Source organism: Lithobates pipiens, unplaced genomic scaffold (assembly GCF_037356315.1).
Source record: "Lithobates pipiens isolate NorthernLeopardFrog02 unplaced genomic scaffold, aLitPip1_a1.2 Scaffold_8, whole genome shotgun sequence".
In the NCBI taxonomy this organism is placed as follows: Eukaryota; Metazoa; Chordata; class Amphibia; order Anura; family Ranidae; genus Lithobates; species Lithobates pipiens.
This window is the reverse complement of record NW_027507903.1, coordinates 414,570,886-414,588,493: the sequence shown is the minus strand read 5'-3', so window position 1 is coordinate 414,588,493 and position 17,608 is coordinate 414,570,886. Positions and strand designations below refer to the sequence as shown.

The 17,608-nt window shown below is 46.1% G+C and overlaps 1 long non-coding RNA gene across 1 annotated transcript; it reads right to left on the bottom strand.

The window, feature by feature from the left end:
* Positions 1-10,170: 10,170 nt before the first annotated feature.
* On the bottom strand, positions 10,171-14,906 carry LOC143963005 (uncharacterized). Its single transcript, XR_013270861.1, has 2 exons — positions 14,771-14,906; positions 10,171-12,220 (listed from the first exon to the last, which is right to left on the bottom strand). It is a non-coding gene; the product is annotated as an uncharacterized LOC143963005 (long non-coding RNA).
* Between the last annotated feature and the right edge of the window lie 2,702 nt (positions 14,907-17,608).

Below are 17,608 nucleotides of genomic sequence, written 5' to 3'. Positions count from 1 at the left end.
TTGTACCCCCTTACCATTTCAAACAGGGGGGGGGGGGCGGGATCTGGGGGTCCCCTTGTTAAAGGGGGCTTCCAGATTCTGATAAGCCCCCCGCCCGCAGACCCTTACAACCAACGGCCAGGGTTGTGAGGATGAGGCCCTTGTCCTTATCAACATGGGGACAAGGTGCTTTGAGGGGTCACAGACCCCCAAAGCATCCTCCCAATGTTGAGGGTATGTGGCCTGGTACGGTTCAGGAGGGAGGGGGGGCCGCTCTCTCGTCCCCCCCTCTTTTCCTGCGGCCTGCCAGGTTGCGTGCTCGGATAAAGGGTCTGGTATGGATATTTAGGGGGACCCCCACGTCAATTTTTTTTTTAAATTTGATGCGGGGTTCCCCTTAATATCCATATCAGACCTGAAGGGTCTGGTATGGATATTTGGGGGGACCCCCACGTCAATTTTTTTTTTTTAATTTGACACGGGGTTCCCCTTAATATCCATGTCAGACCTGAAGGGCCTTTTGATTGAATTTAGGGGAACCCCCACGCTTTTTTTTTTTTTTTTTTTTTTTAATCAATGAATGAATGAATTGTCGGCTAATACAGAGAACACTCATTGAGTGTTCTCTGTATTACGGAGACCCGACAATTTAGCCGCAAGTGATTTTAAAAGACTTTTTTTCCTGCACAAATGACACTTTGTGCAGCGACAGTTCTAAGCACCAGAAACATGCGCCCCTTCACAGGCATACTATAGATACCCCCCAGCTACGAAATTTAAAGGAATATTACACTTTTATTGTTTCACTTTAATCATTATTAAAATCACTGCTCCTGAAAAAACGGCCGTTTTTAAAACTTTTTTTTGCATTGATCCATGTCCCCTGGGGCAGGACCCGGGTCCCCAAACACTTTTTAGGACAGTAACCTGCATATTACCCTTTAAAATGAGCACTTTAGATTTCTCCCATAGACTTGTATAGGGTGTTCCGGCTTTTCGAATTTGCTGCGAACAGCCCAAATTGTTCACTGTTCGCTGAACAGGCGAACAGGCAATGTTCGAGTAGAACATGAGTTCGACTCGAACTCGAAGCTCATCCCTAGTGAGGAACATTAAAATATCGTCCGCATACGCGGCAATTTTATATTCTTTCAATGTGGAACGGACACCCTTAATGTCTGGGTTTTCTCGTAAGCTGTTCAGAAAAGGTTCTAGAGTTAGGATGTATAGTATTGGGGACAGAGGGCAGCCTTGTCGGGTCCCATTGTGTATGGAGAAGGCATCCAATGGTGTTGTTGACTCTAATCTTCGCTTTTGGGTGTATATATAAGGAGTCCACGAATCTAAGTAATTGGGGTCCCAAGCCAATGGTCTGGAGAACACATTGCATGTAATCCCATGCCACCCTATCGAATGCCTTCTCCGCGTCAAGTGAAAGGAAAAAGCCCCTCTGTCCAGTAGATGTGATCAGGTGATGGATATTGAGAGCTTTAAGCGTGTTGTCCCTTGCCTCTCGGCCAGGGACAAAGCCCATTTGGTCAGAAGAGATTAGTCTGGGAATAAGTGGAAGAAATCTGTTAGCAATAATTTTTGAGAATAGTTTCAAATCGACGTTAAGGAGGGAGATAGGTCTATAATTTTCAGTCTTGGTCGGGTCTTTGTCGCCTTTTGGTATCACTACTATGTGGGCCTCAAGCATGTCCTGATGGAGAGGCATAGTGTCAGATACGGAATTGAAGGCTCTTCTAAATGGTTCTTGAAGAACCTCTGAGAAGGTCTTGTAGTAGACTGCTGGTAGGCCATCTGGGCCAGGGCTTTTGCCGCTCTTAGTTTGTTTAAGGGCATTTGCCCATTCTAGCTGAGAAATAGGATTATCCAGGTCTGACACTATGTCTGAGTTGTCGAGTTTGGGACAGAATTTTTCCAAGAAATCTCTGATTTTACGTATTCTAAGAGGGTTAGTTGAGAGGGATGTGTCAGACTGGTTAATGTTATACAAGTTAGAATAGAAACATTCAAACTCCTTAGCTATGTCTCTGTTGGATGTGAGTTTTTTTCCTGTGGGGGTATGTATGGCGTGAACAGTGTTTTTAGATTGTTTAGCCTTCAGAGCCTGGGCTAGAAGATGGCCGCTCTTATTGCCGAATTCGTAGAATTGTCGTTGGGCAAGTATGTATTTCTTTTGGATAGTCTTTCCTAATTCCTCTCTAATGGAGGTACGAACGAGTTGCAGATCATTTAAAGTATGGGAGGCTAATGTGCATTTGTGAGTCGCTTCGAGGACCTTGAGTTTCGCATATAAACCTGATAGACGTTGTTTACTATCTCTTTTTAGTTTGGCCGTGATAGATATTAGTTTCCCCCTTATCACACTTTTATGCGCAGCCCATTGGGTAATGAAGGAGGTGTCTGGCGTGTTGTTGTTTGTGAAGTATTCCTGAAGGCTTTGTTGAATTTGTGATGTCAGTTCAGTATCGGTCAGTATGGTGGAGTCCAATTTCCATGTATGCGTACGGTCTTGAAATGTAGGCATCGTCAGTGTGATTGAAATGGGATGGTGGTCTGACAGTATCATAGGCTCTATCGTAGCAAGCTGAAGATATGGAAGGTCAGGTTGAGTCATCATTAAGTAGTCGATTCTAGAGTACCGATCGTGGGGGTTAGAATAGAATGTATAATCCTTCTCGGTCGGATGTAGGGTCCTCCAAGTGTCGTGAAGTAGAAGTTGTTGGAAAGATAGCTTGATCTGTTTAAGGGCTCTATATGGAAGATGAGAGGTACCTGTTGAAGTGTCTAAAAGAGGGTCTAAGAGGAGATTAAAATCACCCCCTAAGACTAGAATACCAGATTGAAAGGCCGCTAGATGTTCTGTGATTGATCTGAAGAAGGGGACTTGCGACGTGTTAGGGCTATAGATGTTGGCTAGTGTGATGGGCTTGTTGTGCAGAACGCCCTTGATGAAAACATATCTGCCCTGATCATCTATAGCGGAGTCTGTAAATTGAAAAGGAGTATGTTTGGCAACCAGAATGGAAACACCTTTCGTCTTGGAGTTTGGCGTAGTTGAATGATAACCGTGTGGATAGTGGTAGTTGGCTAATTTGGGTGTAGCTTGAGAGCTAAAGTGAGTCTCCTGAACGAAGACCACGTCAGCTTTCAGAGACTTCATATGCGCTAAGAGGCGAGATCTTTTTTCTGGGGTGTTCAGCCCTTTAGCGTTCAAAGAAACTATCTTTAGTGGATTAGAATTCGGCATCTTGGTATGTGTTCTGGGGTGCATATTGGGAGAGAAATGTGTAATATTGCAGAGATGTGTATGACGAGTGGTGGAGCTCTAAGTAAAGAGGAGGAGGGGTATTAAAGGAAGAAGGTATAGGGAAGGGAGAGCAATGTTAAGGTGTAGTCAGATATATGAATGATTATGTATGGTAGCAATAGGTAGATCGATCAATAGCGTGTGGGATGGAAACTCACTGGGGTCGGGAGGTACCGTTAAGGTATTCCCAACGTAAAACAAAACCAGTATAGGTCAGGAGAATCTCACAGAGATTTCCGATGTGGAGAGTGATTGGTGGCCGAAACAAGATGAAAGCGATCTCGTGTTTCCTTGAGGTCAGAGAAGTGGGGTTGGAGGATACCAACTATAAGGGGTGGTCAAGTTGTATGGGGAGGAGATTAAAATATTCATGTTTGAAATTGGTAGTGTATGAGGAGCAAACTGGATCAAATTGGGGGGTCATATTGAAATGTAAATGACAGGTAAGGGATTAATCATTATATATGTGTAAACATAGAACCTGAGAAAATAACAGAACAGTATAGCGAATATATGTCACTCATCGACTTATTAAATCTTAACAGAGTATCCGAGGAGTCAAAAAAGTGTTATTGAAATGAATAATCGTGAACTAGAGACAAAATCATGACAAAACGTTACATCCACTTCTTATGCAGGATATTAGTCAGATTGATAGCCATCGTAAAACAACCTAGGAGATTAGTGCTGCTAAGTAACAAGTCAAAAAATCACAGAGCTCTTAGAGCTGCAACGTATTATAAAAAGGACTGCTAAATAGACACGAAGCAGTCACAGGAATAGACAAAGCGTATCTTTGGAGTCAAATAGGAGCAATGGTGAAGACAAATGGTATACTTAATAAGGAGGGTATATACCCACAGATATATAAATGAGCAGATTGTTATAGTGTGTCTTCCTTACCCCTATAGTACTAAATTTGACTATAAGAGATAGTAAAACTGAGATAGGCTAGCATCTAGAGGCTAACAACCTATAAATCAGGTATAAGCTAACAAACTTGTAGAACAGGTAAGTAAAAAGGCAATTTGGTATAAGTTCATTGCAAATACTAGTACCGTGCTGTCTAAGCAGCAGTCGGAGTTCCATCAAAAGCCTTCCCCGCAAGGGTGACAAGAGGATGGTGAGTTGTGTCATCTTGAGGATAGTTACTTCCCCTGAGAGTGCAGCAAAAACTAGCCAGTGCATAAAAAAAAAAAAAAGAAAGAAAAAACAGTTCGTCTCTGAACTGGAGGTGTTCTGCTGTCATAGCATAGCAGTGAGCTGCGTTTTTGTCACAACGTTGGGGTATAGAGTTGATGGCTAGAGCCTGCGTTATCTGCATCGCTGCGTCTCAACCAAGGAGTGGGTTAAGCAGGCCTTAGAGTACAATCATTCGTGTAGTCAGTGTGAAGCTCAGAAGGGAAGGAGGAGGGTTTTCAGTTGCAGAACTGCCCACTAACCAGAACGGTGTAGTAATAGATAATTGAAACTGCAGGTAATAAGCTGGATATAGGCAAACAAGCATCCTAAAAGTAGAAAAAGTTAAGATCTTCGTGGTTTCCTGTGATCAGGCAAGGCAGTGGGGCTGTGGTTTCTATAGTTGCCTCGAGCTTTTGGAGAAGGCGGAGGGGGGTGAGCCCTCCTGCGTCTATTAACATTGTAATTCCCAGCCTCTGATATTCCATGGAATCTGCTCTCCGTAACGTAGGCAAGCGAAAATCGCTGTACCAGTCAGGTACTTCCACAGGTGGTAGGTTAAGTGTACTGCAAAAATGTTCCAAGTCTTCTGGTACTCTGAGATTGACGGTATGGCCATTATATGTGACAGAGAGACATAGAGGAAACTTCCATCTGTATGGGATGGCACGGGCCCGCAGCACATCCAGTATAGGTCTCAACTCTCTCCTCCTCTGTAAAGTGATGGCTGATAGGTCCTGGAAGATCTTTATTTCAGCACCTTGGTGATGTAGCCTGTCTCCAGTTCTGGCCTTTCTCATAATCTCCTCTTTTAAAAGAAAGTCAGCGAGGCAACAGATAACATCCCTGGGGGGTCGGTCTCTCTACCCCTGCGTCTCAGGGCCCTGTGGATTCTTTCAAAAGTAATGGGTGTATCCGGGGGTCTTTCTAGTAGGCCATTAAATATGGCCGTAACAGAGCGGGATAGGTGGGACGGTTCAATTGACTCAGGTAAGCCTCTCACCCGTATCTTATGTCTCCGTCCGCGGTTGTCAAGATCCTCTAAGTGGCGATTCATATCGCGGAGGTGAATCGCATGAGACTCGGACACTTGTTGAACTCTGCAGAGGGTGACATCATGGCGGGCTTGCGTCTCTTCTACCTCCTCTACCCGCAGGACCATGGACTGAAAATCCGCCCGCAGTTCAGACTATCCGCCGCCGATAGTGCCCCTTTGATGTCCGCTGTCATTGCCTTTAAGTCTGCTAGACTAAGTGCCTGTGACGGCAGAGGGTCTAGCGATGCAGCTTGTGGGCTTCTGCTCCTGGATCTGTTAGATCCTCTTCTATGAGGGGACGCCTCGTGTGGAGCGGTTTGAGTGTCCGTCGCCTGTCCTCTAGGCCGCGCTCGGAAAATCTCCGGAATCTGTTGGTTGTTATGGGTGTCCTGGCTCCTAGAAGAGCGGGAGGACATCCCCGATGGGTTCTGCGGTGTGCTCCCCATTTTATTCGTATGAGAGGTATCCGATTGTGTAAAAGCAGGACCTCTGGGAGTGAGAGCTCAGCAACTAGCGTCCATCTTCCTCGGACCTCAAGCCACGCCCCCCACACATGTTTTAAGACACTGAAGTATCCACCGAACCTGATTCCATTCTACCCGCTAAAAATGTCCTACTACTACAAACTGATCTCATTTCCCAAATCAAGGCAGCAGTCCTGAATCATCTTCCTTCCCAAGAACTGTACCTCCAACTTACAGAGGGTCTTTACTTCCACGGTACACAAATCTTTGTTCCGGAACAGTTACGGACAGCAGTCCTCTACATGTTCCATGATCATTCTGGCAGGGCATTTCGGGGGTACACAAAACTTCCAAACTAGTCCTTCACTCCTTCTGGTGGGCAGATTTAACACAATATTGCAGAGACTCTGTGAGATCTTGCACCACGTGCTTATGGAACAAGACGGACGGATCTAAGAATTGGAGTCTCCTGGAACCTCTCCCTGTACCGGATAAATTATGGACCATGATCTCCATGGACTTTATTGTCGAGTTAACCCCATCTGAAGGATTCACCTCCATGTTCATCATAGTGGATCGCTTATCCAAGATGTATATAAAAATGGTTTTGGACGTTATAATCTGGATTTGGTTCATTTATTTATCTCACATTTGCATATATTTTATAATTTATCTACTAATTTTTTATGTGATATTTTTTATGCAATTTTTTACGCGATTTATTGGTGTTACTTCTGGCACTGTATGAATGCCCCAGCTTATTATCACATTAGATAAATGAATAACTAAAGTCGCGCTATGGAAAAAGTCAGATCTCCAATGTGATAGAAATATGTGAAATAAAATTACTAAAAAAGTGAAGAGAGAAAAGAAAATATACGGGGTTAGAGCTGCCTGTGCCTGAAGCCCTCACTTCCTTAATAGGGAGGAGAGGGAAATGAAAAGTGTAAAATAAAAAGGTTATGGTGCTAAACCCTATCAGTGATGTGATGAGTTAACCTATCATCAAAACCTGGTGTTTATTTTTTATATAGAAAGAAAAAACTGTTGGTAGTAACGTGCATAGATTTCCTAAAATAATTTTATCCTAAAAAAATTGTGTGTGATCAATGTGGAGTCAACATTCGTGTTCCATCATAATTAAAACCAAAGTGGGTATTGAATTATCTTATATGTATCAACCTACTATGGGTGGGTACTAAAAACATGTAAACTTTCATTTAGGTATGCAAAATAGTGGAAATATTGTTAATATTCAACAATGTGCTAGTTCAAAACAAACTGTGCAAACATGTGCGAAAGAAAAAAAAAAAAAAAAAAAAAATGTGCAAAAAAACAACTAAGGATCAGAACAACAGAAATAATTCAACCAAAAAATCGCATGAAGACGCAAACTATGTGCAAAAAACAACAACTAGGATCAAACCAGCCAGGGGTCTGAAATATTTTCAACCAATAATCGCATGAAGACGCATCTATATCCAATGTAAGTCCAAAGTTAATATTTGGCTTAATAATATTGCCTCTTCAGATTATTGTTGTAATTGATGCATAAAGTCAATAGGGAATATTTGATTCACTCGTGCAAATAGTGCAGGTTTTCAATTAGAGAACTTCATCCCCTCCAGAGGACGTCGTAGTGACGAAACGCGTAGGGCGTGGCCACGTTGTGTGCACTCGTTTGAGACGAACGGCTGAGTTTTTCCATACGCATATGCTTTTAATATTAAATGTGAGTAGTTTTTAAATACCAATAAACGAACAATTTGGTTAAGAACGTATTACACTATGGATATGTCTTTCCTCATATATAATTAACGTTGGATACCATACGGACGGAACAACGAAGCTTCACCCAGTGCACCAGCAGCAACCAGAGAGCGACACAGTGGCTTACATTGTGAAGGTCCATCCAGCCCCACAGGGGCATTAACTCTGGTGAGAGCATTCACATACTATAGCACTGAGTGGCGCACCGGGGATGAAGTTCTCTAATTGAAAACCTGCACTATTTGCACGAGTGAATCAAATATTCCCTATTGACTTTATGCATCAATTACAACAATAATCTGAAGAGGCAATATTATTAAGCCAAATATTAACTTTGGACTTACATTGGATATAGATGCGTCTTCATGCGATTATTGGTTGAAAATATTTCAGACCCCTGGCTGGTTTGATCCTTAGTTGTTGTTTTTTGCACATAGTTTGTGTCTTCATGCGATTTTTTGGTTGAATTATTTCTGTTGTTCTGATCCTTAGTTGTTTTTTTGCACATTTTTTTTTTTTCTTTCGCACATGTTTGCACAGTTTGTTTTGAACTAGCACATTGTTGAATATTAACAATATTTCCACTATTTTGCATACCTAAATGAAAGTTTACATGTTTTTAGTACCCACCCATAGTAGGTTGATACATATAAGATAATTCAATACCCACTTTGGTTTTAATTATGATGGAACACGAATGTTGACTCCACATTGATCACACACAATTTTTTTAGGATAAAATTATTTTAGGAAATCTATGCACGTTACTACCAACAGTTTTTTCTTTCTATATAAAAAATAAACACCAGGTTTTGATGATAGGTTAACTCATCACATCACTGATAGGGTTTAGCGCCATAACCTTTTTATTTTACACTTATTATCACATTGTTAATATTTTGTATGTCACATGGTACACTTATGACACATGTACATTGTAGCAACTAAGGAGTTTAGCACTCTGTAAGGCGACTTAGTATTTTCTTTGTCGCTTTTCAGACTTTTTGTCTATCACATTTATTTGGTTTAGCCACATCACTATTTACTATATTTAATTGATAGGACTGTCGTTTCTTACTATATAGGGAGCGCCCGATTACTCGTTAATATATATATTTTATTCGCTTATCCAAGATGGCCCACTTTGTGCTAAAAGGTACTCCTTCCGCTGCAGAGATTGCCTCATCTTTTGTCAAGGAAGTGGTGCGTCTACATGGTATTCCCGTCAACATCACATCAGATCGTGGAGTACAGTTTACTTCCAAATTTTGGAAATCTGTATGTGAATTTTTGTGCATTAAACTCTGCTTATCATCTGCTTACCACCCCCAGATGAACAGCCAAACAGAGAGAACGAACCAGACTCTGGAACAATATCTCCAATGTTTCTCTTCCTTTGCACAGGACGACTGGGCATCTCTTTTGCCATTAGCAGAGTTTGCCTACAATAACTCAATACACTCCTCCATCAAGCAAACAGCCTTTTTTGCCAATTATGGGTTTCATCCACTCTTCTTGCCCGATGTTCCCCAAGAATCCCTGGTACCAGCAGTACAGGATTGCCTGGAGTTTTGGAGAGCTAACAACCTGTTCCTGCAAGAAGCTATCTCCAAGTCCCAGGTAGATGACAAAATATTTTATGATCAAAGAAGAAGAGGAAATCTGGACCTGAAACCTGGAGATAAGGTATGGCTATCCACCACAAACTTAAAGCTGGCCTGCACTTCAAGGTACAAGGTTCAAGATACATTGGCCCATTTCCTATTAAAAGGAGGATTAACGCCGTTGCTTTTGAGTTAAGCCTACCAGAAAATCTAAGAGTGCATCCGGGGTTCCACGTGTGCCTCTTGAAACGATCCATGGCTAATCCCTTTCCTGACTGAGAATCTGAGGCTCCTGCTCTTCTGTTAGTTGAAGGAAATGGGGAATTAGAAGTGGAAGCTGTCCTGGATTACAGGAAGAGAAGGGGCCAAACTCAGCTTCTTATTAAATGGAAGGACTATGGCCCTGAAGAAAATTCACGGGAACCTTGCTTTGATGTGTACACTCCATGACTGGTTCAAGCTATCTCCGCCTCCATCCTGAGAAGAAATCCATAGTGGGCATCCAGAGGCTACCCTTAAGGGTGGGGGGGGGGCAATGTAAGGAAACCAGTGAAATCGCCTGGTGACTCCAGATGCCCGTGCACGCTCGTGCGAATACGTGTGCACGATGCACGGTGTACATGCACAGGATCGCGCCCTTAGCGCCAGGTGGCCTACTTAAAAGAGGCCCCAGCAACTGATCGGTGCTGACTGGTCTTCAGCTGTGTACCTGTTATCCTGAAACCTGCGTTTGTTCTGTCTGACTTCCATTGCTGACCTTGTGTCACGTATCAGATAAGACCAGAACTGTGTGGACTGCAACAGAGGAAACCCAAACGTGTATAAGTGAAATATGAAGATTTATTAAAGTGAATAATATAAATACAACCACACAGTGCAATAAACCAACCAACAGAGAAACCCCCAAATAACAACAGACAGATATGTACAAAATGGGAAATACCAGGATCATAAACGAAGCCAGGCCAGGATCATGCACAGGGGATCAGCAGATAAACAAAAGGGCAGTTCCAGACTCAGAGATGCAAGCCAGGCCAAGGTCATACACGGGGAGATCAGCCGATGGGGAAAAGAATACAGGACAGACAGAGGATGGACGGATCAGACTGCAGCACAGGGATGACAGGAACAGGTGGGACAGGGTAGGGACCAGGGCAGGGAAACAAGATCAGAAACACGGGTCACAAGTTCTGGGCACAGGAACAGGTTCAGAAATCAGGATCAGATCCCACAGCAGCAGGTCAGGGCGCAAGGACAATACCAAGGCAAACATGTGAGTGTTTGTCGGGTATTTATATGCCTGTAATTGGTCTCAAGTAACACTTGAATTCAAGAGGTGCTGAATGTTCCACACTGCCAGGACCCATCTGCTGGTGGATGCCAGTACTGCACGCCAAATATCAGGCAGTGACACCAGCGAATGGAACCTTTCCTGACAGTACCCCCCTCAATGGAGCGGCCTCCAACTAGCTGCTGCTGGGACAAGTCCATGGCATCAAGCTGGGCAGCAGGCAGAGTCACATTAAGCTGAATATGAAGACAGTCCAAAGTACTAAACCAGGCACTGGGCAGAAGGCAAAGACATAACAGGCTTAGCAGCAGGTACATCGAACTGGGCATCAGGCTTCGGGTCGTCTGGCTGGGCAGCAGGCTCCGGGTCATCGGGCTGGGTGGCAAGCACTTTGAACTGGGCAACAGGCACATCAGGCGGGGCAGCCGGCACAGGCACATCAAGCTGGGCAGCAGGCACATCAAGCGGGGCAGGAGGCACAGGCACATAAAGCAGGGTGGCGGGTACATCAAGCTGGGCAGAGGGCACCGCAAGATGGGCAGCAGGCAACTCAAACTGGGAAGCAGGCATGGCTACTTCAGGCTGGGCAGCAGGCACGGGAACTTTAGGCTGGGCAGCAGGCACAGGCTCTTCTGGCTGGGCAGCAGACATGGCATTTCAGGCTGGGCAGCAGGAACCGTAAGCTGGGCAGCAGGCACCGGGATGTCAGACTGGAAGGCAGCCATCAGGACATCAGACTAGAAGGCAGGCACCGGAACATCAGACTGGAAGGCAAGCAGCGGGACATCAGACTGGAAGGCCGGCACCAGGACATCAGGCTGGAAGGCTGGGACGTCAGGCACATCAGACTGGGGCACAGGAACTTCAGGTGGAGACACTGGCTGGATAACAGGCAGAGGTTTGGCAGAATCAGGTGGTTTATCAGGTTCAGCTGGCATGCAAGCAGACTGGAGCAGGATGGTTGGTGTGGAAGGAAGAGTGGTCCAAAATTCTAGGTGAGAGGTGTAAGAAGCTTATTGATGGTTATAGAAAGCGACTGATTTCAGTTATTTTTTCCAAAGGGTGTGCAACCAAATATTAAGTTAAGGGTGCCAAGAATTTTGACCAGCCCATTTTTGGAATTTTGTGTGACGTCATGTCCAATTTACTTTTTTGTTTTGTTCCAATACACACAAAGGTAATAAACATGTGTATAGCAAAACGTGTTACTGCAATACTTTTCTGTGAGAAATACTTTATTTTCTGGAAAAATTTCTGGTGTGCCAACAATTTCGGCCAGGACTGTATCCCATGATGGCAGATAACACATGTTGACACACTGTGTACATCTTCAAAATTTTGGCTTTGTAATTACTTTAAAACTTTTTAAAAACTTTAAACAGTAGCAATAAAAGTAACATTTTTGGGTGGTTTTAGATTTTGGCTAAAACATCAATGATGTTGGTTAGTCTTTTTTTTTACCATCATTGATGTTTTGCTTGACCTTCTCTAAATCCCGATTGCACACCATTGTTTCACTGATGAGGACTTGTGCACTTGCATTGTTGAAGTGTATTTCTTCTTCCACAACAATCAAATCACCTAAAAAGAATAAGGCCGCGTACACACGGGCGGACTGTTCGCCCAACCTTGTCCGCTGAACAGTGTTTGGGCGGACAGTCCGCTCGTGTGTGGGCTTTCAGCGGACAGTTTCAGCGGACAGTTGGACGGACAAAGTCTTTTTCGGAAATTCCGAAAAACTGTCCGCTGAAACTGTGTTTGAGCGAACAGTCCGCCCGTGTGTGGGCCTGTCCGCTGTACTTTCGAAATGAGCGGACTGTTCCCGCTCGGAAAGTCCGCCCATTTCGAGCGCGTGTACAGGTAGGCGGGGCCCGCGAAGGAGACGTCGCGGGCTCCGCCGCCTGGAATGGGCTTAAAGGGGAACCCCAACGCCGAAAAAAATCGGCGTGGGGGTTCCCCCCAAGTCCACACCAGACCCTTGTCCGAGCACGCTACCCGGCCGGCCAGGAAAGGGGGGCGAGCGAGCGCGCCCCCCCCTCCTGAGCCGTACCAGGCCGCGTGCCCTCAACATGGGGGGTGCCGCGCGGGCCCCCCCACCCCAAAGCACCTTGTCCCCATGTTGATGAGGACAAGGGCCTCTTCCCGACAACCCTGGCCGTTGGTTGTCGGGGTCTGCGGGCGGGGGGCTTATCGGAATCCGGGAGCCCCCTTTAAGAAGGGGGCCCCCGGATACCGGCCCCCCACCCTATGTGAATGAGTATGGGGTACAATGTACCCCTACCCATTCACCTGTGAAATAAAGTACAAAAAAAAAACACAACACATGGAAAAAGTATTTTATTGCACAGCTCCGGGGGTCTTCCGTCTTCGGGGGTCTTCTCGCCGGACTCCTCCGCTATGTGTGTGTAGCTCTTTTGCTAGCGGAGGAGTCCGGCTTTCTTCCTCCCCGCCGCCGGCCTCTTCTCCCGACTTCGGGGGTCTTGTCCCCCTCTTCGGTTCTTCTGCCGGGCCACCGCGCCTGGTCCGGTGGCCCGGTCTTCTGTCGCCGTCTTCCGTTCTTCTGTCGCCGCCTTCGGTTCTTCTGCCGGGCCACCGCGCCTTCTTGTAGCTCTTTTACAGGCGGTGGCCCGGTCTTCTGTCGCCGCTGTCGTCGCCGCCGCCTTCCGTTCTTGTTCTTCTTCTTGTTCTTCTCCTGGAGATGTTGACTCGACGATCTCTCCGGCCGGAATGCCAGAGCCGCGCTGTGCGGTCACTTATATAGGGACAATGGGGCGGTGTCACATGGTATATGTCACATGGGTTGGTCACATGGTGACCCCGCCCCCTTACGATGTCATAGTCCCCATGTGACATCAACCCATGTGACCAACCCATGTGACATATACCATGTGACACCGCCCCATTGTCACTATATAAGTGGCAGCGGAGCGTGTCCCTGGCATTCCGGCCGGAGAGCTCGTCGAGTCAACATCTCCAGGAGAAGAAGAAGAAGAACAAGAAGAAGAACAAGAACGGAAGGCGGCGGCGGCGGCGGCGACGGCGACAGCGGCGACAGAAGACCGGGCCACCGCCTGTAAAAGAGCTACAAGAAGGCGCGTTGGCCCGGCAGAAGAACCGAAGGCGGCGACAGAAGAACGGAAGACGGCGACAGAAGACCGGGCCACCGGACCAGGCGCGGTGGCCCGGCAGAAGAACCGAAGAGGGGGACAAGACCCCCGAAGTCGGGAGAAGAGGCCGGCGGCGGGGAGGAAGAAAGCCGGACTCCTCCGCTAGCAAAAGAGCTACACACACATAGCGGAGGAGTCCGGCGAGAAGACCCCCGAAGACGGAAGACCCCCGGAGCTGTGCAATAAAATACTTTTTCCATGTGTTGTGTTTTTTTTTTGTACTTTATTTCACAGGTGAATGGGTAGGGGTACATTGTACCCCATACTCATTCACATAGGGTGGGGGGCCGGTATCCGGGGGCCCCCTTCTTAAAGGGGGCTCCCGGATTCCGATAAGCCCCCCACCCGCAGACCCCGACAACCAACGGCCAGGGTTGTCGGGAAGAGGCCCTTGTCCTCATCAACATGGGGACAAGGTGCTTTGGGGTGGGGGGGCCCGCGCGGCCCCCCCTTCCCCAAGGCACCCCCCATGTTGAGGGCACGCGGCCTGGTACGGCTCAGGAGGGGGGGGCGCGCTCGCTCGCCCCCCTTTCCTGGCCGGCCGGGTAGCGTGCTCGGACAAGGGTCTGGTGTGGACTTGGGGGGAACCCCCACGCCGATTTTTTTCGGCGTTGGGGTTCCCCTTTAAGCCCATTCCAGGCGGCGGAGCCCGCGACGTCTCCTTCGCGGGCCCCGCCTACCTGTACACGCGCTCGAAATGGGCGGACTTGCCTCCGCCTTACGTGGGCGAGTCCGTTCATTTCAAAAGTTGAGCGGACTGTTTGGCAAACAGTTCGTTGAAACAGTCCGCTCGTGTGTGGGCAAGTCCGCTCATGCAAATTTTGAGCGGACTGTTTGCCCAAACTGTTTGACGAACAAGGTTGGGCAAACAGTCCGCGCGTGTGTACGCGGCCTAAAACACACCATGCATTATAAATATGCAGGCATACATCTATTAGCTAAAGCTGTGGTCTCAGACACTGACCTGTTGTTGTCACCATTTTGACCACTTCCTTAACCTCGGAATCCACATCCTCAGGTTGTGTGCTGAGTTCCCCTTCTTTAGGAGGTGTGGGGTTCATGGTGTCCTCAGATATCACGATTCTTTTCTCCCCTATGTGAATACAAAAAAGTATACTTAGCAGACACATTTTAGGCTAGAAATAGTAATATGAACTTCTAGAAGCCCAGTCCAAGCTCAAATCATGGGGCAACCTGCCACTGTCGCTCTGGGGGCGCGTAAATCTCCTTAAAATTAAGATCATCCCCAGATTTACTTACCTTTTCCGTAATTCCCCACAATGGCTGCCTAAGTTGTTTTTCAAAAAACTGAACCAGATTTTTTCCTCCTTTATTTGGGGCCCCTCACCACCCAGATACCGCCTGACAACTTTAATGAGACCACGGTCACAGGGAGGTATGGCTTTTCCAGACTGCTACAAGTACTACCTCTCCGCACAGTTGGTGACGGTGGCCTGGTGGCTACAACCGGACAAAACAAATTCCTCAACTGTGCTACTGTTGTGGGTTCACTGGAGGCCCTCCAGCTTCTCATTTATCGAGGCCCTCAGGCCCCGTATCCTTTAACGCCCTCCATGCTCGTTACGCTGCGAGCATGGAGGGCAGGGCTGGCCCTGGAAAAACGCAAGCGCACTGATATCTCTCCAAATGCCCCACTTTGGCTAAACCCTAGCTTACGTCACCTTTATAAGATCCCTGACCCATACGCATGGACTAGGCACGGGATTAAGCTTATGTCGCATGTTGTGGCGCTGGGCTCTCTACTCCCCTTCACCAGCCTGACCTCTCTTTATAACTTGCCTAGCCATTACCTATTCAGATACCTTCAATTGGTCCATGCGTTCGCAGCTCAATTCCCACACTCTTCCTGTACTATGACACAATCAAAACTGGAACGTACACTGAGGGTCGTCTGTGACAAAAAAACAACCACCAACTTATATTCACATCTCATCAATGTGTCACTACCGACTCTTGACAAACTTTGGACTAGATGGCAGACTGATATCCCAACTCTCGATACTGATGACTGGGATGATATATGGGATCTTCCTTTTAACTCCTTGGTCTCTATCCGAGACCGCTTAGTGCAATTTAAGATAGTACACTGGGCCTATTATACCCTGTACAGACTCCATAAGATGAACTCCTCTCACTCTCCGGGATGTCAGCAGTGTGGTGCCTCACCTGGGGACTTCCTGCACATTTTCTGGACATGCCCAAAGGTCCAACAATACTGGAAGTTGGTGCTGAATTTAATTGTAAAGATCACCATGACTACTGTGCCTTTGGCTATGGAGGTTTGCATACTGAGACTCATTGAGCCCATAGTGCCATCCACTGCTAAACGCACAGTGATTAGTCTATTACTTTTTTATGCTCGCAAGAATATTGCTATGCACTGGAAAAAGTCAGAACCCCCCTCCATGGTGCAATGGAAACACCTGGTGAATAACTCTATACAAGGATACCTACTTACACTGGGGCTGCCCCAAAGAAATACGATAAGGTCTGGCACACTTGGTTAGCTGACCCCGAAACAGCCTAAATGGAGGAAGGGAGTTGAGTTGTTGAGGGGATTCTGCTCTCTCTCCCCCCCCGCCCCCCAGGGTTTCACGGGATTTTGTTTTCTTGCGAGTGCATACAGGGGATCAAACATAATGTGCCTGTTGAGTTGGGGCTACCAGTGATGTACCCTTACGGATGTATTGAATATTGAAATGCCTTGTCGCAATGCATACATTTATGTCATTCAAAAAACCCTTCTATATACTGTAAGCACTGTTGTTATAAGTGTTGTCTGTTATAAAACTCTTAATAAAAATATTTTTCACAAAAAAAAAAAAAGAAATAGTAATATGAAATATTTATTGGAAGTGTGGTCCAATTGTCTGTTTTGGCTGAGTTCCAAGCTGAAGACATGATTTTTTTCATTTCAAAAGCTGAAATACCTGTTTTTTTCAAGTTTCACACATGGAGAGACCCCTAGTATCCACTGGAGTACCACTGTGAGAGACCATAAAAAGGTTGTTCTGGTGTCCCACACTAGTGCTCCTGCATCCAGATGTGTCAACAGCTGCTGAGTGTCCTCTCCTTACACTGAATCAAGTTTGCATTTCATTATAGTTACAAATGCATCTAGACAACAATGTAATAAACTTATTTTAATACAAATAGGTATGAACAAATGTAGTTAATATGCATCTGCCAAAAACATTGTATTAGTGGATGGTATTAGTAGATGTTTAATGCAAACGATTACTGTGTCCACGAACCTCAAACTTGCCATTTTAAACTGTACAGCAGTAAAGAAAAGCACATGTACCAGTACAAAAGTAATAATAATAAAAGGATCAAACGACAAATAGCATTTTCTCCCTCAATTTCAGGGCTGACCAGCGTTTCCTCAATTGCTCCTTGGATCATTGTACCCCAAAATTCCTCTGCAGACTTCTCACAACTTTAGTCATGATCTTGGACTTTCTCACATTTGGGCTTCTGTACGGCCCATGATTTCCATCATAGTCTGGCCTCTTCAAGATGTCCACCATCTCTACCATCTCTACAAAGGACATATTTGAGGCCTTATATCTCCTCCTGGATGTGGAACTGCCTTGCTCTGGCCTTTCCTTGTCCTCGTCGTTGCTGCTCTCTGCAGGCACCTGCTCTGTCAACTCCATGTGCTCTCCCACTGCCCGGAAAGAGAAGAGGTGGGCTATACAGTAGCAAGAAGGACAGGGGCAGAGTTTCATGCATGCGCAGTGTATATAAATCATAACACGTACATACGTACAATCTGTGA